The sequence below is a fragment of the Nesoenas mayeri genome (genome assembly GCF_963082525.1).
Source record: "Nesoenas mayeri genome assembly, chromosome: 17".
In the NCBI taxonomy this organism is placed as follows: Eukaryota; Metazoa; Chordata; class Aves; order Columbiformes; family Columbidae; genus Nesoenas; species Nesoenas mayeri.
The window spans coordinates 13342212-13369587 of record NC_137565.1 but is presented as its reverse complement, the minus strand read 5'-3'; positions in this window follow the sequence as shown (position 1 = coordinate 13369587).

Here is a 27376-nt window from a genome sequence, read left to right as displayed (position 1 = left end):
TTTAAAGATTTCTGGAGTGAGGAGGAAGAAGATTTGTTAAAAGATCTGTTTGTCTAACTTTGGAGTTCTCTGGTTAAAAAATGCTCATTGCTCCACTTGGAGGGATTTTTTTGTCTGCTCTCAAGTTTACAAGCCTTTTGGTGCTTGGGGCATGCTTGCTTGAAGGAGAAGGTTCAGACAGATCCACCTGAAAGCTCTAGTTTACCTTGGTTCCTATAGCACACAGCCGCCACATTTTTCAACAGTTGGCTTCTTAATTCTCTTCCACTAAACATCCCCGAGTGATGACCCAGCCAACAAGTCAATCCCATTTTAGAATTATACATTTGAAGTTTTTTAAATTACCTTCAGGAAAATCTGGCAGGCCTCCCACTATTCTTAGAAGTGTATTGTATAACAACTCCAAAGGCTCCTGCACAAAGTAATTGCCTTTACTCAGCATTCAGGCTGCACCCACACCTTCCATCCTTCTTTGCATCCTCCCAGACACCAACAGTAACTGAATTAACTGACACCCACCCAAAAGAATCACAGGAGTAGCTTAGTAGTGCTCAGGAGACATACAAAAAGATGGATGTTGAAAGCATGGTAAATCACAGGACTTTTTTTCTGCAAGCATTGAAATTTTGTTAGCAGATCACAGTCTGACCCCCAGCCTCAGCCAAAACCTCTTCCAGTCCACACTGCACTGCAGCCTTTTTGTATGGTTATTCAAGGGTAAGAAGAATGGTGGTGTGCAGGCAAATACTTTCTTTTAGAAGGAAAAAGCTGAGTTAGACTATATTATCAGCTGGAAACATTATCAGATGTGAAGAACAGCCCTAGAAGCCAGAAAATATGACATTGTCTTCAATGTGGAATGAGGATTTGCTGCAGCACCACCAGAAGGTGCCCCAAAAATGGAGGATGCTCCCATTCTGTCTAAGAGATCACAGCATCCCTTCCCTTGGACACACTGTTCCTCCCAGCCTGGATTGGTGCAGAAGCCTTTCTTGCAGCTCTCCTTCCCTATGCTGTCCCCTGCCACCCTTGCCTGTAGGGGGAAACCACCTGAGGTGGTAGATCTTGCTCACACAGGGGTGGAGGGTCTGTCAGGATGAGGCCTTTTGACAAGGAAGGAGTAATGTGCTTAGATGCAGGACTTGGTTGTGTGAACCTCCCTGCTGGGCAGCAGCCTCAGGGCAGAGCAGAGCAGAGGGTCCCAACCTCAGTCCCAAAGTGGTTGCCACCACTCAGCCATTGATTTGAACTGTATGAGCCCCACTTTCTTGGTTTTCATCCTCCTTGTCACTCTTATAATATTAATCATAGAATCAGAGAATCCTTTGGCTGGAAAAGAGACCCTCAAGATCACCAAGTCCAACCAAGTCCAACTTGACAGTGTCACTAAGCCACATCCCTAAGAACCTCATCTACGTGTCTGTTCAACCCCTCCAGGGATGGTGACTCCACCACTGCCCTGGGCAGCCTGTTCCACTGCTCCACAACCTTTTCCATAAAAAAATATTTCCTGACATCCAATCTGAACCTCCCCTAGAGGGATGTGAGGCCATTTCCTTTCATCCAATCACTTGCTACTAGGACAAGAGACCAACTCCCCTGTCCTTTCAGGCAGTTCAGAGATCAGAAGGTCTCCCCTCAGCTCCTGTTCTCCAGATGAACCCCCCAGGTCCCTCAGCCGCTCCCATTACACTTGTGCTCCAGCCCCTCACCAGCTCCGTTCCCTCCTCTGCACTCACTCCAGCACCTCAAGGGCTTTCTTGTTGTGAGGAGCCCAAGATTGAGCACAGTATTCAAGGTGGGGCCTGACCATCAGCAAGGCTCGCCATAACAAGGCATTCCTCTGGTCATAACCGAGCACCAGAGAAGGAAACTTTGGGGGATTCAGGTGTGTCAGAAGAGCCAGAGTCAGGTGTAGCTGTGGTTGATCACCACTGCTTGGTGCTGCACATGCCAAACCTGCTATCTTTGCTGGCTCAGGGTAGCACAGGGTTCCCATAGCACCTGTGGAGTCCCTTCCCTGCAGCAGAGATGGATTGTGTTCAGAGCAAGTGCCACTTCTCCTGAAAGGGCTTCATCTGTCAGGGGCATCGATCTCCTGCAGCTCTTTGATTTATTTGTTCAATCTAATTGAGCTGTTGGAGACAGGGCCTCAGCGAGGTTATCTGTGTCCACTCCAGCACTTCCCTGCAGGCATGAGACCTCGCAGCACCCAGTGGGCCATGCACTGTTGAGGCAATATTGCTGCCATTAAATAATAAGAAGCTGTATTATTAATCTGACCTGCCAGACAGGGAGACAAGGAGGTTTCCAATACAGTGAGTTGGAGCCTTCTAGAAAATTCACTGTAACTTATGGAGCTAAAGAAGCTTGCTTTTAGTTTTTACAAAATAACCCCAACCAAGCCTTCATTCACCAGGCCCCTGGGAAACACTGCCAGCAAGAGACAGCAGAACTGGGAAGCAGTGAAAGAGGCAGTTTAGTCAGATATCACTACTGGACTGCAGCTTAAATCATTTCAGAAATTGAAGCAAATGATCCCAGTTAGTACTAGCAAATCAGAGTGGAAGTGTCCACAGTTGTTGTAGGAGGTTCCTGCTGTAGTATTCTGTGATTCTGTATAATGTCATGTAAGATAAGGACATGTCTGTCTCTGTAAAAGAGACTGACTGGGCTTATATATTCACTGGAAATTGCAGCTTTCTTACTGAGCAGGATGCGTTTCAATTGGTATCCAAGGAAGACAACCTTCTTTTGTCTTCCAAACCCTCCTGGATGGATCCTAGGTGATGTGTCTGATTTTACAGCACTTAAATGGAAGTGTCATAAAAAGCAGAAGATGGAGAGTGTCAGGATCTCCAGGATCTTCCAACTCTTTCACTGTGCTGCACTCAGAAATAGGCATGCTGCAAAATGCTCTGCTCATCCCAACCTCAACACATGGTCACCAGCACTGTGTCCCATGAGGGATTATGGCTGCTCTTCTTTGCCAGCTCCTCCAGGCCTCAGGGACTTTCATACCCATGCATGCTTTATTCTGCCCCCATCCAAGGGACAATGTCTCCCCAGAATGGCTCTTTGCCATGATAATTCATGCACCCTGGATAAATCTTTCCTAGTCCTCTGCTTCCTGAGAGGACTCAGCTATTGAGCAGAAGAGGATAGTGAATCCCCCTGTTTATCAGCCAGGGGAAAATTTAGCTGCACCATGTAAACAGGTAGACAAGACCAGGCAGCCTGGGACAAGCGTAATGCTGGTACTTATGAAAACATATGGAAGCGTTATAACCTTTCTGTTGAATTATCAACATAGCACGAGCCAGAAACAGGCTCCCACTACTCAAGGAAAGTCCAGCTTTAAGTATTTTACAAAAGCAGATTATCCTCTGAAGTCTGTGGTGCTGCCATGTGGAAGAAAGCTCTGTCCCAGTCCTGAAGATGAAAGCCTCTAACCAGCTCTAACCAGCATATTCCAGGATGCAGCACTCTGGTTCTGCAGTATTACATGTTCTTCCAGGCTGGATGCTGGCTCTGTAATGCTCATAATTCTTCAGGCCCTCTTTGAACTTGATTTGAGAATCCTAAATCTGGGCTGTATTGCACTGATGAGCTGAAGCACAGGATGATATCTCATAATTTGGACCTCACCATCCCCATCCTGGGCTCCATGGGCAGTGGTAACCTGAGGTGTTCTGCTGTTTACTGTTAAGCACAGCTACCTCTTTGCATCCTATGAATAGCCAGTGGGCTGCTTTGGTCTGCTACCTCAGCAGGGCAGTACTATACACCAGGCACTTTCTTTCACCTGGGGAACTTGTGCTCCAATGTCCTGGCCAGTGACAGAGCAGAGCTCCAGCTGTCCTGTCACAGCTGCCTCCAGATCCTGCTTCCCACAGCAGCGTCGGGCATTGCATCAGCCTTCCACACTGGAAGGAGTAAAACGTCACGTAAGGGAGCTGAAACAGTTTGGAGTGATTAAAGTTATTACTGGGCTGCTCAAGAGAGCATAGGGACTTATCATCTGCCAAATGTTGGATTAGGAGGTCCCAGAGTTACCCACTCCATGCCAAGAATCTCTCAGGCCATATGCCGAAAGGACTTGGACAGAGAAGGATTAATTGAAAGCAGGCTTGTGCAGCAAGTTAAAGTGAAAAATCACTGTCTAAATGAGGGAAGATCCCAGGGACTATATAGAGTGATTATAGAAGCTGACGTTCAGCCTTTAATTCAACAGACTCTGGATTTTCTCTTTATTTATAAGGCTAAAGCTGGCCCTCCTCTCACCCTGAACACAGAGAGTAAATTAAAGCTGCCAGAACCCGTCAAAGCCTGGAGCAGCCCAGCTAACCCTTTGGTGTGCGAGTCAGAGGTTAGCTCATGGAGACAGTACAGCGGCGTGCAGTGTGAAGGAATCAGGAAAATATGGTTATTTCTGTCACTGGGTTTGAAGGTGTCTGAGAATTTGCTGGGGGCAGGAAACTGGGTCAGAAATGGCACAAGCACTGTCATTGGCAGGGGGTTGACTTTGCCACGGGTTAGACAGAAATGTTAAAGAAAGTGGTAGAGCTGACAAGCAGGGACACCTGTGGTAGAGATTTCTGGGTCCCTGCAGTCTCACTTCTAAGCTGTGTGCTGTTCTGTACTCACTAGGCATTATTTGTTTTGCTTCAAGTTGTAAATAGGACATAATTGTCCAGTCTACACTTTTCCTGTAGACTTGCACATTTTGGGGAGTTTTGGGAGGGTGTGGGGGACACTTCATGTAAAAACCCAGTGCCAGTATGGCACTTCATTTCCATGGCTCCAGTTCAACGTACTGCAGTGCATAACGTTGGCATAGGTTCATTAACTAGCACATGGGTGGGTGGAATTAGATCCTGCTTTTAAATTGGCATCCATAGGTTCCTCATTGCAGAGAATGCAGGTGTCATCTTGATATTCGGGGTGCTCATGACTGGAAAGGCAGCCCAGATCCCTCTGAAATCACTGCAGTCTATTTCAGTGGAGCTGGACTCTGGAGCTGAGTGGTAGGAAAGGAAAACAAATACTCTGGTAGATTAAGCCAGCCCTGCAGCCACAGAGCTTCAGCAAAACACTGGAGGAGGAGCGTGCCCAGGCTTTTGCAAACAGTGTGTATCCTCTGTCACTGTCACCCACATCAGCAATGAACAGGGACGCAGATCCCAAAGAGCCTGGAGCGTAGAAATCTTCCCTGCTGCAAGGGCCTGCCTAAGAGGATTTAGATTAGCTCACAGCAGTGAAGAGTCTATTTCTAGGGAAACTGTCCTTTTTCTCACTCAAGCAGAGGGTACTCAGGTGAACTCACTCTCTGCCAAGGAGAGAAATGCAGCAGAGACCCTTTTCGAGGACATATGGTCCTGGGAGGCAGAAGGCCACAAGCCTCTGGCAGGGTGTCCTTCCATTACAGCTGGTGGCATCAAACCTGTAACGCCAGACATCTGCACTAGCTCTGTTTCCATCTCCCTCCCATTGTCACAGCTGCAACGCTGGGCTCAGCACAACCCTCCCTTCCCCACCGTCCTTGCCTCTGACTCCATGGAGGAGCTGCTTGTGCAGGGAGTGAGCAGATCCTGTGGCATCCAGCCTCCCACAGCCAACAGCACTGGATGGTGGGAACCCATAATTCTTTACTCCCACACAGATTCCCAGCATAGATGTCCACATTCAGCCAATTGCACGAAAGCAATTGCATTGCCATCATTGAGAGAACTGCAAACAAGGACTGGCCACCTGAGAGGAGGGTGAGGCAGGATGGAGGAGGGTGCTATGCTCAAACCCTGCACCTCAATAGCCCCCTCCTTCTTGTTGTGCACCCACAATGATCTGGAAGTCTTGCCCTGCTTCATCATCTCTGGAAAACGAACGCCTCGTCTCAGCCAGGTCTCAGCTTTTACCTGTTCTCCTGTGCGTGTGAAGGTGACAGCAACCGAATGCTCGTTACGCTGTGCTGAGCAGTGTGTCCAGGGCGGTGTGTGCAAAATAGGGTGGGCAGGATTAGGCTGTGGTGTGACCACCCTTCTTTTAGAGGCTGCTAGACTTAGTAAGCCATGTCCTCTGCTGAGCCTCTGCTCAGGCTGCAAAACCCTTCTGTTCAAGGACTTTAACGAGCACCATGTGAAAGGACTTTGCTTTATTAAACTACAGATTGAGGTCAAAAAGAGTCAAATAACTAATTCTTAAAGCTCTCTATCCTCTTACTGGACTTCTGCTTTTAATGCCATTTGTCTCTCCCTTTCTATTTCAACCGGCTGATCACGTTGTTTCTGATTACATGGGCATCTCTGATAGGTTCCATCTTTTCAAACATCTCTGGGCAGAGTTTCTAGAATGCAAAATGGAATAAATCCAGCAATTTTTCAGTGAATGGAAAACCCAGAGGGATTTTGAGAACATGTTGGAGGGTTCTGCCCCTTCTCTCAGATACGAAACAGAGAAAACTCCTTTGGATGAAAATGGTGTCTTTGGGCTTTGACAACTGATCTGGGAGCACAGCCACCCAGCGCTGGACCTCAGAGCAGCTCGCTGGGGGAGCTGCTGCCATGAAGACCTGCATCAGGCTTCTTTGGACTTTACCTTTAGGTACAGCAGCCTGCAACACTGTGTCTGCCTACCAGTCTAGGTTGGTGTTGCAGTTTAACGCTGGGTAACAATCTAAAACATGATAGACACTTGCTCACTCCCTGCCCCCATCAAATAGGGGAATGAATCGAAAAGGAAGGAACAAATTCATGGACTGAAATAAACATAGTTTAATAAAATAATACTAATATACCACCACTACTAATAATAATATATGGAAAATGGAAAATAGAATATAAAATTAAAGATACTCAATGCAATTCTTCATTAATTCCGTCCGCACCAAGCAGGCGGTCCCAGGAAGAGCATCCTGGTCCTGAATAGCTGACCACAGGGAGGGAAGACAAAGAGGCAGAAAGGCCCAGAGGCCACTGCAAAATGGTAGGATGGCAGAAGGCCAAAATAAAGAACTCCAGAACAAACTCAACCAAAATGGAGCAGAAGTGAACAGTTCTCCATCTCCATCCCTCTCTAACTGGAAAATCCAACTCTTCTTTAATATGAAGCATGATGCTAATGACATGGAATATTCTCATTGATCAGTCTGGATGGCAGTCAAGGTCTGTCTCATCTGTGCCCCCTTCCCAGCCACCTGACACCTGCAGCCAGCCAGCTCAGAGACCCTGGCTCCCAGACAACAACAAAGATAGTAGTAAGCTCTTACATTATCTTTGTTCCGACTCAAAAATACTGGAAAGTTACTTGAAGAAAAACAACTTCGTGTTCTCATACTAAATTCAGCAATAACCATGCTAGCTATGAAAAAAAAAAAAAAAGTTTCTGGTTTCATGAAGAAAATTAACTCACTTTTAGTCAAACCAGCACAGTTGGTGAGGCCTTTGACTTATTTAACCTTCTTCTGTTATATTTAAACCATATTACAGAAGCTACAAAGTCACCTAGAGGACTGTAAGGAGAAAGCAGAGTTGAACGTAATTGTTCTTCATCTCAGCCCAAACCCTGAAACTCCAGAGGTGCTGAGCAGGTCGACTTGCATAAAGAACCTTCCCGTGCCATTTCGGGTGGGAAAGAGGCAACTCTGAGGTGTGTTTGTCAGGCAAGGAAATGAGGTGAATTGGTGAGTTAACAGCTCATGGTAGCTAAAATACAGAACTCTAGCACAATGAAAGGCCGTGTCAATAATGACAGCCCAGGCCACTACAAACAAGGAATTATCATTTAAAAAACAAAACAAAACCAAACAACAAACAAATTAACCTCAACTGCATAAAAGTAACACAAAACATACATATGGCTGTGGCAGATAAGGTGTGAAACCCCGTTTAAGTATCTGACACAGAGCAGTAACGAGCAGGAGGGTGCCTGGATGCAGGGGCAGAGGGGAGGTTGTGCCCAGGGCCCAACTTTGGCTCTTTCTACCCAAGTATTGTACAGCCCTGATAACTACTGCAGCTCTGAAGGACTTTTGAAAATAAACCCCCTATGTCCAGAGCTATCGCTTCTCAGGGATTATTCACACGCAACGTTGATGGTAGACATTTATTTCCCAAGAACCTGGCGGTTTTTCTAGGCCCAGGCTCTTTTTTGGTCTCCTCTTCATTCTCACTATCATCACCATGAAATCCCAACCAAAATAGCAACTCTGGTAGGAAAAAAATGAAACAAAACAAAAACACTCACATATCTTCCAATTGTGTTTTTCTACATGTTTTATAATGCTATAAGTAATGTTACATTAAAAGTCTTATTCATTTGATCTTATTTTTCTCTTTAGTATAACACATTGTCTGTTCATCTGGTTAATGCTGTTTGAAATAAACCTGATCTCAGGAGCTAATTGGTGTAGTGACAAGAAGTTTGTGGCTCACACAGTGAAATGTATGATTTTAGTATTTGCGAGAATAACATAAATCCCTGAACACATTTCATCCTAAAGGCTGCGAAATCTGCTTGCAGTGTTCTTATCTTGGTGGATTAGTGAGTTATCAGGGAGCGTCACTATCATCTGAATGGAGATAAGGTGCAGCAAATCCTTCCCTTCTGCTCTCTGACACACAATATCAGCACCAAATAGGAAGCCTAGGAGCAGAGATATATCAGCAGCCATCTGGGGACCCTAAGCTAAATATGAATGCACTAAAGTGATGTTCGGCTCCCTGCACAAAGGCAGAACAGTTATTCCTCTATTGCTCTGTAAGGCAGTCATTGTACTGGGTATTAAGCTATTAGTTTTCAGGAAGGTGCTTGTGTAATGCAATGTCTTAGCATCTTACAGAAGGTGCTGTCAGGAAAAGCTGGAGCAGAACAGATCCAGCCTAGGCACTGCAGGCATCTTCCACACCATGCACCAGGTGGCTTTGGAGACCAATGTTGGTCTTCAAAACAGAACATACTGGCACAGAAATGAGACAGCCCAGATGGCTGTTAACAGCCAGGAGAAGTCCTACTGCCTGTCAGTCCTGTGCGTCGAGGCCTTTAACGTATGCAAAGTTTATTAATAATGAATGCAGTAACTAGTGGAGAAACTAAAAGCCGGACTACCCTATGGAAAGACATTTCCAGGAATGAAGGCTCTTTTTTCCTAGCACTTCACAGACAAAGCTCAGGGCCCAGTTATTACTGTAGTCACATTTGGAAGCTGTTGACTTGCATTCCCTGAGATGAAGCCCGAGTTAAAGGGGCAGACAGCATCCCTGTGGCAGGCAGATGGCTGCTTGTCAGCCTTCGGGGCTAAAGGAAACTAACAGCAGCTGCCTACAAGGTAGAAGTTGCTGTCATAGGCTTGCTCCCCAATTCTGGATGTGGCCAGCCTTCATTTCTGGATCTCTGCTACACACCTGTTCATTCTCCTAAATTACTTTCTTCGGCTTCCACTCCTTCAGTTCCACTCCCTGTTGTGAAAACATTTCTCTTCTGAAACTGAAAAAGTGCTCAGTACTTCTAGCTTGTCCCTTAAACACATTCTGTTGTTCCCAACGTTTTTCCTCAGCTGATAGGACCCAGTCAGGCTGGCAAGCTCAGTTTTACTGCATTTCAAGATATGGACTTACAATGACTCACTGCCACATTTTCCTACTTATATCAAACTGTGTATTTCTTTTACTGCTAGCACTGCATGATCTATTATATCATTATCTTGATTACTGCTGCAAGATAAAGTTTTTCATAGCCTGTGAAAACAGATGGCCCCTGAACTTCCTACCATATCATATGTTTTTAGACACTACATCAGTTAAAAATCTTAGCCAGACCTTAGACTTTTGGGTTAGTGCCATTGTTTTTACATCTGTATTCACTTCTCTCTGTCCCCCAGGGATTAGGCTGTGGGTGGTTATGCATTCTTACTTTTATATGAAGTTTATTTTTTGTAGCATTTGGATGTTCTTCTGAGTAGTAGTATAGACCCCAACAAATGTCCTCACTGTGTTCTGACATGGAGGTTCATGTCCAAGCTCTGTACCAAACAGCCCAAAAGCAGCACCTGACACAGCTCTTATTTATGTCTTGGGTGTATGAGTCTTGAGCCTTCTTTTATCATGCTTTTCTGGTTATATGTGTAATTACAACAGTTTAGGCAACTACACATGCCTGTAATTTATAACTGTTATAACTTAAGCAGCCAAGTCTAATTTCACATGTAAGATTTACACTTCAAGAGTGGAGATGTATTGTCAGCAAAAGCCTGTCTGAAGGTGTCACCGAGTGCTTCTGGGTACTGACCTCTTCCCTGTTCATGCGGGTGGAATCCCGATCTCCCACCTGCACACAAGTATCGTTTGGACAATGGGGATTCTCAGCACTCTGGTTCAGTGACTCCTTCAGACACAGGAATGAGCAGCTCGGCTACTGTGAACAGCCCAGCGTATTCCGGCAGACAGTCTTTGCAGAAACACTTTCCTATCTTCCTGCTGCACGTGTCTCTGGTGCTCCAAGGCAAGGTAACACTTACTGCCCTGATGGGCCACCCCAGTTTACCTGGGGCCCTGGCCAGCCATCCGCCTTGCTGAATGATGGAGGTCTGCAGCCCCTCTCTGTAGGCGGTATCCGGTGTCTCTGTCACTTGTTCTCTTTGTGTTAATTCCATGTGTGTTTGACAAGATAAAAATAGCTACAGCAAAACCTGTTCCCAAACACCCTTGATCAAAAATATTGACAGAATGCTTTTAAAAATGGACAATTAATTCAGTCCATAGACCTTCGGTAGTACTGAGAGCCTACATTGTGGGCCAAAAGTGTTCCAGTAGGTGATATACAAACACAAAGTAGAAAGATGGCTCCTAACCTGAAAACCGACCAGAAAGTGTATACAGAAGAACTAGGAAGAGAGAAGTAATGCTAGAAGATGTCTGTAAAGCTTTTTGCATAGTGCTTTGCCAGATGGAGATGTTCTCAGTTTAGGTTTACCTAAGTTATACCAAAACCCACTATAAAGTGAAGAAGAACAGAAGAACTGGTCACAGGCAAGGTGTTATAGAGGAATAAACTTTTAACAGGAAGAACTAACTACTGGACAAAATCAGACTGATTCTGGGTAACCATAGCACAGAGAAGCTAGGCTGGAGTTCATATCTGATCTGCTCAGAGTGACAGCAACACATTTGATATGTCCATTTATCACTTCTGTAATGATACAGTTTTGGATCAGTGATTCATTGAGATGCCTTTAGCTGTCCCTCAGCATTATCCAGTGTCCAGAGCTTGCTGTCTTCTGCACCCACCATTTTACCTGAGCTTTCCACCGCTCTAGCAGACCATGGCATCTGCTGCATAGCCAATGTCACTGTAATGTCCTCATCACAGACTTGCTTCTCTCTTTACTTTTTTTTCCAAACAAGTTACCCCAGTTGCCACTCATAAAACCAGGCCAATTTGTTCATGGGCTCTGAACTTCACTGTAGTTTACCCCAGTTCCTCTCAAATTTGCTGCAATAACAGCAGCTTCTGCCCAAATACCGCCCTCTCTTCTGTGCTGCGTCTTCTCTCATCTCAAATGCAGCAGTCCTCAGGCTCAGACTGATGTGCCATGGAGTGTATTTCATGCTAACTAGTTATGCTGAGTCCATTAGGACTATTCATAAAACTGCTCACTGGCCTGCAGACAGGTTGCACAGTCTAGCCTGTAATTTGATCCCATAGTAACTCTGCTTGTTTGCTGAAAACAACTGTGAGGCCAAGAAAGTCAACAAGCTACTTGCCTGAGTGTTTGCCATTCCATGCACTCAGGGCTTGTATTCAAAGCATCTTTTTCATTTTTCAGTATGCTTTTTTTTTTTTCTTTACGCATGTATTTATTTTGATTTTCTAGTTCTGTTCTGTCCTATTCTACACTATTCTACTGTACTCATTTCTGATCTGGACTATTCATTTAACTTTTGATTTCACACTACTTACAATTCAGTGCACACTGCTAGATTTTCAAGAAATCTTGGCAGTCTATGTGCAGGTGAAATTATTGACAGTCTAAAGTAGATTCATGGTCCATCCAGCTTAGTAGCCTACCTCTGATCATCCAGCAGGTAGATATGAAATAAAATGCCCCATGTGAAGATCTTAATCCTAATCCTAAGAGTTTAAAATGGATTTAAGCCTTGAAGCAAGCAGTTTTATATCCGTTCCAAAATGCTCTTAACACCATCTGCGATAACTGTGGTTATTCTTGTTTTTCATATTTATTCCAGTCTCGGTTCTGAATGCAGTTTATCTTTTGCCTTCCATAACCTCTTGTAGAAGTGAGTCCCACAGTTTAATATTCCAAGAAAAAACCTCATCTAAACAGGTAGGTGTCTAATCTGTGCTGGCCTTCCTAGTCACTCTTATTATCAGTGGAGATCTAGTAGATACAGTCAGCAAAACATGAGGTGTGAGTTATCTCTTCCGCAAATGGATATTTGTATTTGGTCAAACGAATTGCTCCCTCAAAGTGCCTATTTCCTCCTGCTGTCTTAAAGAGAAGCCTGAAATAGCCAGTTCAGGACCAGATGTCTGTGGTTTAGATGTCTTTAGCTGGTGGAGCTGAATCCCATCTCACCATGCAAAAGAAAATGTCCTTTCATCAATTTTGGATTTGCCATCTCTCAGCTTAATTGAAAAATATGCTTCTGACTGTGTCATGAGGCAGAGAGGATTTATCTGTACCTTGCTGTTTTACAGACAGTTAAAACAGCCTTTGTTATTCATCTGCTCACTGTGTGAGTAGTTCCTGATCTTTTCCATCCCCTTTCAGGGAGAGTTTCTGCAGCCCTTGATCACTCTTGGTGCCCTCTGTAGCCCTGGACCCAGAGCCTTTTAAAAAATCTTGTTACACTGCTACAATGGCAGCTACAAGACCAAAGCCATTTCAAACATCTGCCTCTTATTTGGGTCACTAGATAGGAGCTGTGCTCTCAAAATTTGACTCTCAGCCTCCGTGTCCAATTCCCATGCCCTCTTAGGCTGTTGGTGCTTGTAAATTTGGTGAGCTCCTTCAAACACTGCAGTACAAATATTGCAGATGTTGCAGACCTAGTCCTGGTTTTAACTGGAGCACTTTGTATTCCAGGTGCTTTGTCTTCCCCCTGTGTGCACTCACCGTGCAGCACTCGCTCCTGCATGTGGGCTGCGGGTGGTCAGTCTCCCTGGGACTAGTTCTGGAGGTCTCTTTGGTGCACACCTAAGGGAGCATGTGAGCGGAGACCTCACTGGCGCCAGCTCTCCTGTCCCGCACCTTCAGGGCTCTCACACCTTGTTCCAAACAAAAGGAGATGCCACTGTGTTGGAGCAGCACGCTCCTCTCCCCGCTGCCTGCAGCCCAGCGCTCTCCCACTCCTGTAGTGAATGTCAACAAGGCTGTTCAAACAAACAGGTAGCTTATTTTGCCATTAATATGCACAAAGCCTGCTTTAACACACAGCGGCTGAATCAGCCACACTGTTTTCTACAGTTCTCTGCCTTTGTCACAGACTGGCTACTGAAACTAGGAGTTTCTCCTGATTCCATTTGCCAAGCATTGATTTTCTTTTCCTTACTATCAGCCGAGCTTGAAATTAATAATTTCTGTTTTATTTTGTCACTTGCGTATCATCGATACTAGCAGGGCTGGACAACTGCACAAGCAGAATCATTCAGGGAGGTGAGAGTCAGTGAGGGGGGTTAGAAAGCAGCAGCCCGGGATCCATGAGCGGATCATGGAGTCTTCCTGTTGAGAGGTTGGACATTCCTCATTCAGTGGCTGCCAGGGAGGTCATTTTCTGTAATTCCAGCTCCCTTGCAGTGTGGCAGGTCCCAATCCCAACATAACAATAACTTGCAGGGAGAAGCTTCCTGTACACTGACGATTTTAACAACTGCAAATGCTCCATTTTTGTCCCTAAAGTGGACCTTCAGGAAAACATGCCAGGAAATGTCAACAAACATTTCCACTGTGTCCTCCAGCTGCTTTCTTTTTCTGCTCTGCAGTGATGGATGAGAACCAAGGTGTACATAGGTTCCATTTACTTTTGAAATTATGCTGGAGAGAATACCAGCCTGTAGCACCAGCTTGTCCTGGTTTTCACATAGAAGTCTTTTCAACCAGATCGTATGGATGCACATCCTGTCATCCATGAACAAAATGTAAAGCTTCACGGCTTATTCTGTAACAAAGAGAGAAGATGACTGGCAAAGAAAAACAGAGAGTGAGCTGAATGAGAGCCTGTGAGAGCTGGAAGTTGAAGAAGTATTTCTGATTCTGCCCAGCACCTGCTCCACACTGACTCCACAAACATCAATTCTGCATTTGCATTTTTCTGAGGACAGGCATGGATCATCCTTCAGTCCATGTGTCTAGTGGAAGAGCTGTGTAGGAGTCACATCTCTGGCAACAGGGACAAGAAAGCGAGAGGATGAGATGTTCCTTGAGAGGCAGTTTGAATAGCACAAGGCAGACCTGGTTGCAGGTTGGCAGCTTTGCAAATTGCTTTCTAGTGCCCTGCACCTTCTCAACAGAGCAGCTATCATCAGCCCACAGATTCCCCCAAGTACCAAAGCTAATTTGCAGTAGCTTTGCTAGACTTATTCTCCTAAAGGCATTTATTTGGATGCTTTACCTGGAGACCAGTGAGGAATATGACCATATGAGCTGCGGGATGTGTCAGGTCTTCTCAGTTTCCACCATAGTCCATGTGTGCAAGAGCCGTGTTCAGAGCAAATTCAACTGCTTTGATCTAATTTTGGCCAGGTATGTTAAAGTTTGGATGGGCTGCATGATTTCTCCAAGTCTGGCTGCTCCACCTGGACCACATGTGCCTGAAGGAGACATGCCGGGAGTGGGTGGGCTTGATACGTCTCACGTTTGGCTCCAGCTGTGGTGGGATTCTCCCTTTTACACAGCTGGCTGGTAGGTACGTACCGATGCTATCTGGGCAAAACTTACTTCTAGCTCAGATCAAGCCTTTAGTTCACCATGCAGCCCCAGCCCAGGAAAGGGAAACGTTTTGAACCGCGTGCTCTGGCTTTTGCAGACAGACTGTCTGTCTCCCTAGGTGCTGGAGAAGAATGTGGAAAAGGACAAGCCAGGTGCACCTCCCAAGCACTGTCAGCTCCTTGCTTACACTTTCCTATCTCTTACAGCTTCTGAGTGAAAAGGCATTTTGTAAACAGTCTGCTTGGCAAATGCCAGAACAAGGACAGGCCGTGCTTTGCCTGTGACTCAGCCCTTGTCTGGGTGACCACTCGTGTGTGGCACCGCTGAGCACATACAGCATGAGAGCAGGATGGGTGGGAGATCTCTGACCAGCAGTTCAGGTTGGATCTATATGCAAGGGTGGGTAGCTACTGTGGTGCCCTCCCAGGAATGAGTCCAGGCCACATCCTCAATACAGGGAAGAAAACTCAAGCAGACAGGCAGGGAGGGAGCTGTGGTGTATTTGGATAACCAACAGGCTAAGGGGGACCATGAGTGTGGGGTCTGCCTGAGAGGACTCCTGCACCATGGCACAGGCCCACCGAGGGAGAGCTTCCCTTGGGTGCTCACCTCCTGATAACAAAACAATACTTTGGTAAAAGAAATACTGCACATTCTTGTCTTTTCAACAGCACCTACATGCTGTAGTGGAGTGGCTTAATGTTCTCTCATCCTACAGCTATAGTGTATGGGCAGTCTGTCTCATTAAATGGTAGAGACAGACCAAATATCTCCTCTTTTAACAAGAATGTCTGTATCAGGTGGAGGTGCTGTGGGGCACCTTTTAACCCACAGGTGTATGAGGTGTGTGTGAGATGGGATCAAATGTGGCCTGAGAACCAATACCAATGTGGAACTGGGCCCAGTGCAGGACCAGATCTCAGGACAGGCACATTTGGCTCAGAGGGGCGCACAGTTTTCCACTCTCCCGCATGGAGAGGCTCTTGGGATGAGCTCGTCTGCTGGCGTGTTGAGATCGGCACTCTGCAACTCTGTCATCACTGACTTATTTCTTATTGACTTTTTCATGAGCCAACACAAGAGTGCCCTTAATTTTACCAAGGCCACAGTTTCATGATTGTTGATAGTGGATCTGAGCACAGATGTTCACGTGGCAGAGCAGACTTCAGACAGCTCAGCTCAGTGACAAGATCACATTTTGAAGGGACAATGCTGAATTAGCTCGAGCAGATAGAAGTGTCTTTCCACTGAACCCCCCTCCAGCAGCCCTGGCAGAGGAGCTCTGTGTCACTGGTGCTTCTCCCCACGACTTTGATAGCCACAGCAATGATGACTACAACTTGTTTGCAAAAGGAGGGCCAAGATTTAGAGAAAGTAAAGTGCAAAACTCGTATGCCCTCACCATCCCTGATCCAGTGCTGAACAGCCCAAAACTGCCTCCCAGAAACACTGACTGATCAGATCTCTCTCAGCCTGAGACTTGGAAGATGCAAATTATTTCACTAGTTGTCTTGAAATTATTTTCTGTCCATGTAAGGACCAATGTAATAAAATCAGATGCATTCTGCATATGGAGCCATTGCTCCATCTGCTCCTCTCTGTCCCTGACTCACAGGAGTATCAGCTTCGCATAACAGCCGTCTGTGCTTAACTCCACCTTTGCTGTCCTAGCAGGCTCATGATTGTAGACCACAGGTAGGATGAGCCAACATTTAATTCAGGAAAAGTATCCCTCTGGGGCTGATTCGTGTCAGAAATTAAAGAGCCACATACGACTAGGAAGAAGAGCAATAAAGGTGCCCTGCACACAGCAGCTTCTGTCAGAGCACTGCAGGTGACTATAAACCATTTAACTGGCCATTAGAGTTCAGAGGGCAGATGAAAACTGGCATTGTAGCACTTGGCCTTTTGACTTCATGTATTTATATTCAGCAACCAACAATATAGGAGCAAACAGGAACCAGAACCTGAAAGTCCCCATTTAAAGGAGTGCTTTCATCACAAACATAATAATCTTCTATACTGTCCTGCTTCGGACACCATAACAGTTTCATTTTTGCTGTGTGATAACACGTTTCGTTGGTACATCATTTTCTCTGTTATCACAGACATGGTAATCACAGCTACCTGGCCTCTCACACCCACAGCTGCACAGCTCTCCTGGCGTAGCACCCACATCCAGGCACTGCTGGGCTCTGAGCTCTGTGGGAACTGCAGCTCTGTGTTAGTCTGCCATGCAGACACACGGTCACAGGCAAAGCACAGGTCCTTTGGACACAGAGGCTGCTGCTGCTGTTAAAAAGAAGCATTGTTTCTGACAAAGCAAATAGTGTGTTTGCTGTATACTGAATGAGAGGCATAGCATGAATAATTTCAGAAACCCTAAAGAATCAGAGAGGATATTATGAACTATCCTAGTCCATGGCATTTTGCTTTCAAATGATTTCATGGGCTGTGGGTAAACAGAGCAAATGCAAACCCTTAAGTCTGACCATTCTGCTCTTGCATGCTAGCAAGTCTGAGGAGCCTCACTTGGGTGTGCTCTGAGGCCTTGTGGGGTCCTGTGCTGGTCAGAGAGAGCTGCAGCTTGTGGAGTGGGATCTGACCATAGACCCCATGCTGCTCCCAGCCCAGCTCATCAGGGCAAATCTGTCTGCACTGCTCACCGGTGCAGCTCTGACAGCAGGAAGCACACAGAGCTATGACCACCATAGCACTGAGCAGCTGGGAGTGGGAGGTAAAACCAGAGTGAAGCTGCAGGGAATAAGCCAGCAGCAGAAGTTCCCCTGTATTTTATTGCTGCGCACTGCCATCAGCACTGGTGATGGCAACACAAGTCTGCCTTGAGCTATCATGGACCCAGAGCAAACTATGTCAGCCTCTGTGTTCTGTCTTTGCGGGCCACTGCCAATGCTGTGATGGACACCTTCTGTCCCCAGGCCTTGGGTACCCTTCCCTGCCACCCCTTTCTCTGTAGTCCTTTAGTGCCACTCTCAGACACATAGTAAGAAGTGCATGTCTGTCCCTACACCTTGGTCCCATGCTGGTAGACACAGGTTTGCTGGAGAGTATCCTACTACAGTCTTCTCATGCTCAGCTTTCTCAAGGAAAGGGAGAAGAAGGGACAAGTGTCATCAAAGGTGCTGCATCACGACCAGAGCCATCACTGCCAACTCACCATCATCACCCTGACAGCCAGCATCACCATCACAATTATGACAGCCCACTCTGTCCATCCCTAGATTCATTTTCTTCATACATCTGTGAACGTAAAGAAGATACAAGAAGAGCAAAGGACCCAGTGGGGTCCAGTATATCTGGGCAGCATTGCTCAGCCACTGAAGTCCTGCACATTCTTGATATACAACTCCGCTAAGCACCTCCAGGATGCAGAATAAAGGAGCAATGCAGTAACTTCCTTCCACCTGGCACTAGCCTTCATTAACCCCTTTTCCCTGCACAACCACCTTCTTTTTCTCTCCAGACAAAACAAGTCACACTTTCCTACTACTTTCTTAAAATGGAAGGGGTGTAATATGGACGAAAACCCTGCCGTCCCCATCACCACACTTAGCTGTTTTTGTGGAGGGTATTTAACATATAGGCCCCATTTATATGAAAAATTATCTAGATCTTGTTGCTTTGTTTCCCCCTTTTATGACTTCAGTTTATTTTTCAAACAGTTACAGCCTTTGTTGTACAAGTCCATATCACCTGGGAGGTACCCTAGATGTACCTTCACAGGAAGAGGAGTCTGAATTAAAAGGAGACCTTTGAGGACTGAATGTGTTAAAAAACATTGTTAAAGCTTAAAATGTGTGTATTTAGTCTCTGAGGCATTACTTTATGTTAAAATTGCAGCATCTACAGAGAAAGAGGTATGTTTCCAGGAGTGCAGATACAGCAATTACTGTTAAGGTACAGGATCCCTCTAGCCGCCAATAGATTTTTCTTACACGAAATAAAGATACCCAGGGAAAACAGTCATAATTCCCCATGCTACTTCCTGCAGACAAGGGTGATGTAGTAGGGAGGATGGGTAAAACTGGTGGAGCTGGAGGGTGAAGGCGCAGATTGGAAAAGCACACATTCAGGTCAAAGCCATGCAAGTCTCCTAAAGGATCTGTGTCTAACCCAGGTGTGAGACGTGTGGCGGAAATCTGGGTCTGGACTTTTGTCACTTTACATGAGTGAGTCCAGTTTTAACCTCCAAGTTGTTCTTCTGTCCACTTTAGAGATATTCATCCTCCACATCCGTGAAGCATTAAACCCACTTTCTCTTCAAAAGGAACAACTATTAATAGATTCAATGGGGAAAGTGTCTCTTATGAGCAGGGTGCAGCTCACAGGAAGGGTTTTTCTGTGCCTGTGGCACTTGTTGGGTTTGCTGCTCCTCCTGCAAGCCCTTCTGCAAATGGGTGTCATTTTTAATACCTAGAAGCTTAAAGCAAACATTGCCCGATAATAGAATTAACCTTGACAAATCTCTGTCTGCAACGCACTGTTACAGTATTTACGGGTTAATATAAAAGTGCAAGCTGAACATGGTGCTGTTTAACAAAAGTAAACACATATTTTAAAGAGGCAGACAAAGACCTGTGTTTCCTAATTAGACAACATAATCTAAGACAAAGTGAGCAGTGCTCTCAACAAGGCGCCTGGGTCTCCAGAGCTGCTAAGCACAGATGTGTCATTAACAAAACATGTGCCAAAACACAGGACATTCTCAGACCACGCGACACATGAGAGGATCTGCTCCCTTTTACTTTTTTTCAGCTGCTTCTTCAAACCTCCAAATCCCCCTGCTCAGCACCTTCTCAGTTACCAACCACCAGGCCTAATTACTGGACCAGGCAGTGTCTGACTGCAGCCTCAGAGCTGCAGGTGGGAAGGACGGACAAACTCGCCCTGGGGACAGGTGAGAGGGTAGAACCCAGACGGGGGCACCAGAGACAGAAAAGTAACAATCAGACTAATTGATGTCAGAAAGTACTTCAGAAAGTCTCTGGTCCAAACCCCTGGAGCATGTCCAACCAGGGCAGGTTAGTCAGGCCTCATGCAGCTGAGTTCCATTTGTCTCCAGAGATCACAAAATCCCAGAATGTCAGGGGTTGAAGGGCCCTGGAAAGCTCACCCAGTGCAATCCCCCCATGGAGCAGGAACACCCAGATGAGGTTACACAGGAAGGTGTCCAGGCGGGTTGGAATGTCTGCACAGAAGGAGACTCCACAACCCCCTGGGCAGCCTGGGCCAGGCTCTGACACCCTCACCGGGAACAAGTTTCTTCTCATATTTAAGTGGAACCTCTTGTGTTCCACTCTGCACCCGTTACGCCTTGTCCTGTAACTGGTTGTCACCGAGAAGAGCCTGGCTCCATCCTCCTGACACTCACCCTTTATATATTCATAAACATTAATGAGGTCAATAAGATAAGATTGTGCAGCATCTTTTGGTCTCTGTTCTTGCATTTACCCACCCTTTCTTCCTATATTTGATTTTAATTTCCCATGCTCCCACTAGTGTCTGATGACTTGTCCTGTCCCTGTGCACCTGTGAGAAGAGTCTCTAAACCCTCTAATTAGAGAAATTAAGATACACGCACACGCATGTGCACACACGTACACACACCCTCTGAACTTGATTCTGTGGGTAACAGCGTACATCAAAAACATGGCGTCTACCACTTTATGAGATCTGTCCTATGGGTACTCATTGGGAGGCATTGTGTCAGCTCACAGCTACATGCTACCCTCACAGAGGTTCCTTAACCTATACCCTGACCCTAATATCAATGAAAATGTCAGGGATCCTTGCAGCCACTAGAACATGACATTATCCTTCTAATTAATAGGGAATGCCAAGGATGAGGCAGGCCCTGAATCAGCTGCTCGGAGCAGAGGTGGCAGAGAAAAGCCCCCCTCTACCCCAGCACCCATTTCTCAGAAAAGTACACTAAGAAAAGAAGTGGGTCTCAGGTACCCAGCAGTGTCTTGGCAGGGTTGTGGGGATGCATGGAGCGAACAACAGCCAAGGCATGAACAGCGAGCAACGTGTGTGGGAGGCGGGAGGATCTGGAGGTGACGTGTGGGGGCTGGAGGACCAGGACACGTGCTGGGTGGAGTGGGACAAGACTGAGAAGTGCGTGGGATGGGCTAGGAGCTGTGCGGTGTGGAGATGAGGGAGTGGAAGGCTGTGAGCCGGGGGAATACGTGGAGTAGTGAAGCTCATCTCCTAAAGCACATTTTCTAAATCCAAAAGGAGACAAATGCGATGTTCTCTTGGTTATTGTATAAATTTACAAGCACACTGACACAGGGCAGAGCAAACAGCAGCAGTGTCAACCTCTAATAGAGATGAATGACAAACATATTTAATGAATTAAAAGATGATGAAGTATTACTGACAAAGCAAACACCCACGTGTTCCGTGTCTTGTCACTGATCTATGTGACTCAGCCACCCTGTGACAAAGGCTGCTATAGATCAATCACAGCACTGCGAGCCCCGGGGTCTGCGGGATGGAGGGCAGAGGACTGGGCAGAGGGACAGGTTCGGGCTTTGTGGACACTGCTAGTGATGGGACCTGAGATAATGTGGGATTGCTCAGTGTCGAAGACTTCAGGCTTGCTCAGCTCAGGCACTGTGCTTGTTATGATGGGATATTTAAACTCTTGATTGTCTGCATGATGAAGAGACAAAGCTGAGACAATCTAGATGTTCAGAGAGGAAATGAATAGATTTTCTGATACATCCTTGTTTTTGAGTGTTCAGCTGGGAGTATTGCTGTTGAGACCCAGAAGCAAGCAGCAACAAAAGTAATCAGTTCATGGCTTGGCTAGGTCTAGGGATCTAAGACTAGATTGTCCTGGACTTCAAGGTTAAAGACAAACTATGTTTGGTGCTGATATTGGGCTACTATAGGCTCAACAGCTCAAAACTAGGTGCAAACAGAGGTGAAAGACCATGGCTTGTACTATGGTTTGGCGTAAGGGCTGAGCTACACTGCAGTCATGCCCCATATCTAGGACACACGTGGGATTATAGTCTTATTATTTGAACAGGTAAAGATCTGGTGAAGGGGGTGGATCATGCTGAAATGGAGATTCAGCCTAAGCCATTATAGGATTACAGGACAGTCCACACACTTGCTAAGACTGGGTGCACAGGGTTTGTTTGGGGTTAGGTGGTAACAGCTGAGGCATCCTTAGGGTTATGGCTGAGGGCTGGGTTATGCCCATATGCCTGGATCTGTGCGTGTTTTGGGGGCTCTGCTGCAGATCTGAGCTGCCAGGGCTGAGCTGTGTTGACCGCAGTGAGCTTTCAGGTGCCAGATTGGGGAGGTAAAGTTTTGATGGGTATTAAAACTTGCTGTGATTGCATACTACCCTGGTTTGGGGGACTATGCAGCTTTAAGGACAAACTAGTCCGTTGGTCTCTCAGTTCCTCCTCTGAGTATTCAATGCCCAGCACTGTGTCACTGGATCACCCCGCAAAGATGCAGCAGGAGTGTTTGTGAATCAGCCTCGTTGTCTTTTCAGGGTGTTTCTTTCATGTCTTAGATCTCATCCAGAGCCTGACCCACAGACAAATGGAGGATAATTGGGCATTTGGAGCACGGGGAGGAAGAGGTGAGTGGTAGGAAGGGAGTGGCAGGAAGACATTTGGGATCGAAAAGTCGTGCTGCAATTATTGCCACAGCTTGTGTATCTTGAAGCCTTAGTCTGAATTTCAGACACAGGGCTTGTCTTTTTAGCCCTTCTTCCCCAGATGGAGGGATCACTCTGGAGTCTTTCCGATCTCATTTTTAATGGTTGCATATATGTACCTCTTTCTCTTGCTGCCAGTTCAACAGAGCACTGGTAGGAGCTACCCTGCACATGGCTCATTAATCAGAAATCACCTGCATCAGCTCTTCCTCTGCTCTAGTGCCAACACAGGGTTTCAAGCCTGTGTCCATCTACACACCAAACTGGTGTGCTCCCTGGAGAGAGCTGGAATTCAAACATAAGCAAAGCTTCCGAGCAGGAAGGTGTGCTCCGGCAAAAACCAGCCTTCTCTTTCCTGCGGTCATGCATCACTTTCCTCAGCATTGTTCCCACCAAGCATTCAAAGACTCCTCCCAGTGTCACCATAAACAGCAGGACTGCACTTTACCTGGGAGCAGAGCTCTGCCAACAGCAAAGATAGCGCACCCTTCAGCCCCTCTCCTCTCTGCTGCTGGAGCAGAGAAGCTGAGAAACCACCTAATTTCTTACCATGGTAGCAGAGAGTGCTGGAGGCACAGCAGCAGCCCAGATGTTTGGGTGCAGGGCAGAGCAGAGCACAGCATGAACCTTGTCCTGCTGTCATTGTGATGCTGCTCTGCCCAGTCACTCCAGTTTTGCTACTGTGGATGTTTAGATCTGCTGCTGGCATACCAGTATAGCCTGCCCTGAGTCTGACTTCTTACTGGAACCAGCCAGCGACCTGTCCCAGGGCTCCTGTATCAAGTGCATAGCTGCTGAGTGAGAATAAATGGAGGTTTTAGAGAGGCATATCCACCCTCCATCTGTGTTATTCAAACATACCCCCTTATCCCATTACCATGTCCCTTGATAATGCTGATGCCTGCAGAGCCTGCTGTGAGGTAACAGGTAGCACCAGACCTGGGATTTTGAGCTGCTGCTCTTGCTGAGGTCAGGGGGACCTCATTAATGGGGTGACCTCATTAATGTTTATAAATATATAAAGGGTGAGTGTCGTGAGGATGGAGCCAGGCTCTCCTCAGTGACAAGCAATGGTAAGACAAGGGGTAATGGGTGCAGAGTGGAACACAGGAGGTTCCACTTAAATATGAGAAACATCTTCTCAGTGAGGGTAACAGAACACTGGCCCAGGCTGCCCAGGGAGCTTGTGGAGTCTCCTTCTGTGCAGACATTCCAACCCGCCTGGACACCTTCCTGTGTAACCTCATCTGGGTGTTCCTGCTCCGGCAGGGGTGAGCTTTCCAGCTCCTTTCCAATCCCTGACATTCTGTGATTCTGTAGCAGTAGCAGACTCTTGACTCCATATAGGGGGTACAGATCCTGAACCTGTCCTCCAACAGACGGATGATCCTGCTCAGAAAATATGCTAATGCTGCTCCTGCTCTTTTGTTTCTTCCAGCTCCTGATGTTGTTCATCTGACCAGACGAGAACAGCTTTGATGGAGCAGAAAGCCCTGTGGCTGGGGGAGTTTTGCTTTTGACACAGCTAGTGTGGCACCCCTGGGCAGTACGGATCTTTGCAGAGAAGCTGGGGGGAAAAGCATTATCATTTCTGCAGGATTGTCCCTCATGTCCATCTACCCATTCCCCCATGAAGCTGATAACAGTCCCAGAGCCGCCAGACAGTCACTGTGGCATTTGCAAGATGTGAGACAGCTCGGCAGATGCTTCTCATCCCTTTGCTGTGGATGTGACTGCTCCTGCATCCAGCTCTTAGGAGACAGGTTGTTTCACAGCACCTGTGATTTATTAAGCTGCCTATTTGAACGCAGTGTTGCTCGGCTTTCCTGCGGCGGCCTGCACATCTGCTCAGGGAGAGCACTCAATAAAACCTGCCTATAAATACAAAGGCCAGAGGGGAACATGCCCTGACAATGAAACTAAACAAAAAGGGGGGAGCTCTGGGTACAGGAGACAAACAGGCAGAAGCAGAGCTTAGAAACAAGACTCAGAGCTGTTATCCAGGCGTGCTGTCAGGCTGGCTGGGCTCTGTAAGCGGAGCCCTGCAGGGTCAGATTCTGTTCAGTGTTTTTATTAATGGCATGGATGAGGGACTAGAGATGTGCTTAAAAATCTGTGGGTGAACCTTAGCTGGAAGGAGCCAGCATTTCAGAGAGCAGGGCTGGAATTTAAAACTAACCTCCATAAATAAGAAAAATATTGTGAAATGAGTAAGAGAAAATTGAACAAAGATAAATGTGAAGGAATGAGCTCAGGAAAGAGAAAACACATGCGAAAAGCCAAAAGGCGGATACCTGAGGAGACCATGATACAGGGAGCAGGCCACAGCAAGTATAAGCCAACGTGTGATGTACACTGCAGGCTTCCTACAGACAAATATTTTTTCCCTGCAAGAGTCAGAGGTCAGAACATGCTGTTTCACCATAGATTCATGGGGCAAGAAGCCAGCTCTGCCCTAGCTAGCCTTGTCTACAGAAACAGCAATTTCTTCAAGCTCACAAGGTGTCAAAGTGTCAAACTGGTGCAAACAACCCAGTCTTTAATTCCAAACTCATCCTCCCTGCAGAACCTCGCTCTCCAAGATCAAGGTTTGCAACTTGATAACATCATTCCCCTGCTGGTGGTGTGCGTGGGGAGGAGCTGAGGCCAGTGTGAACCACCAGGTCTTCAAAGAACTCGCCCACAGTGTAAGGATGGCAATACAAGGGGGTGAAATGAGCATCCCTATACCTGCATCCTTACCTCTGCCTAGCCAGTGGCAGATGCAGTGCAGCAGGAAGGGGATGAGGGGTGGAAATAGCAAGGACCTTGTGCGCTGGAGAAGTGTTATTTCTCTGCTGCATTTTTCTAGCTGCTCTGAATAAGGACTGCCCCATTGATCCCGTGTGCCCCTAGTGTCACCCTAGAAAATGTAGGGTGCCTTTGAAAGGACAGCAGGACTCTGTCCCCAGTTTCTGTGCAGCAGGCACACAGTCTGCACCTGCTCCAGGGCTGCTCTGATTGCACAAGCTGCTCTCTTTGGTGCTCGTTAGCCAGGAGCAACTGAGGAAATTGATCTTGATGCACTGGCTGATCACAGGATGATGTCATGCACGTAACCAATATTTAAATGCAGATTTAAATGCAGCCCCAAAATTAATCAGGAGAGTATTTCCAGCATCTGCTTTTCTTTGGGCTCTCTGGGGTCACTCATGTTCAAGAAGAAGGATTAAAATTACACCACGTATACCTTGAATGATGAGCAAGGAAGAAAGAACATGTTATATGATAAGGAACAAAAAGATTTTGGGGTGCCCTGTTTTACTCTTTTTTTTTTTCTTTTTTTTTTCTTTTTTTTTTAATCTAGCCATATTGGTCTCTGTAAATTCACTGGAGGAACCTCAAAGGAGGAAGAGAGGCGTTTAAGCTAAAAGCAATATTATCACAAGAATATGTGGCTATAAACTGACCAGACATAAATTTAGGCTGGAAATTGGAAGAAGTCTCCTAACAGCTGGAGTAATGAAGCTCTGGTGCAGCTTCACAGATGGTAGTGAATAGAAAGAGAAAAAAGAATCAAAGAAAAAAAATAACCTAGCCAGTTTTGAGATGGAGCTTGCTCACGAAGGGGGTATACATGGAGGGAATTCGATGATTCAATGTCTGAGATAGCCAGGCACTGAAGGTGATGACACTGAAGGTCCTTTCTATATGAACAGGAGAGAACTCCTGACTTAGAGCAAAGGTCTTTAAATCCTGGGTCCATTCTTCGGTTGTTGTTCAGCAGCAAGTGAAGAGGTAGAACCTGTCAGAAGCGGGGTGGCTGCAGAGCACTCCCACTTGTGCTGTGTCCACCTGGGCTCGGGCAGCTCGCTGCTCAGGACACCCAATACCTGGCCCTTCAGGATGCTTTAGTTTGCAACTCCGATGGATCTTCACTTATGGATCTACCTAATCCCTTATGGGAGCCCGTTCATTCTGCTGGCCTCAAGTGTCTTCTTTTGGTATTCAGCTTCTCTCTGTGCCCCATGTGGGACAGATAAATGTTTATTTTGTTCATTCTAGAATTGCCTCCTATTCATTTAATTCAGTGTTCACAGGTGTTATGTTAGGAGGAAGAATTCCTTGAGACTCTTTATCCCCTTGATAACTTTACAGCCACTTCTATGTCTCCCATTATTTATTTTTCAGGCTTTTTCCTGCCCTCTCTTTAAGTGTAATCACGTTCATGAAAAACTACATGTATGACGACAGCCCTGACACTTCAACTCAGCATCTGTCCTCCTGAACTTATACTGTCCATGAAGGATCAGCCTTTGAAGAAAAAAGGCAGAGTCCACTCAGCAGCTAAGAAGATTTTAGACCACCTAAACAAAAGCAGCTGATATCTAGACCCAAATACTCTGTCTGATACAAGACCCTTTACCACTAGACCCATAATTCCCCAGTGCCACATTCAGTTCCTCTGCTTCAGCAACAATACAAGGAATTACAGATAATAGACATAAAAGAGTGAGATAGGAGCCCAGGGTCCTCAAGTCATGGTAGGAGAGAACTATGTGACACTGAAGAGCAGTTTAGGTGGAACAGCTCTGGTGTCATGTACTCATTTCTTGATCACAGGCTAGGAAATTCACTCTATGAGCTTCACTTTCATGAAAATACTTGTCTTCAGTACAGCTCTGACAAGGTCCCAGAGAGCAATTGGTCCTAAACCCAAGGCAGAACCATGTCTGAAGCAGAGCAGAGGA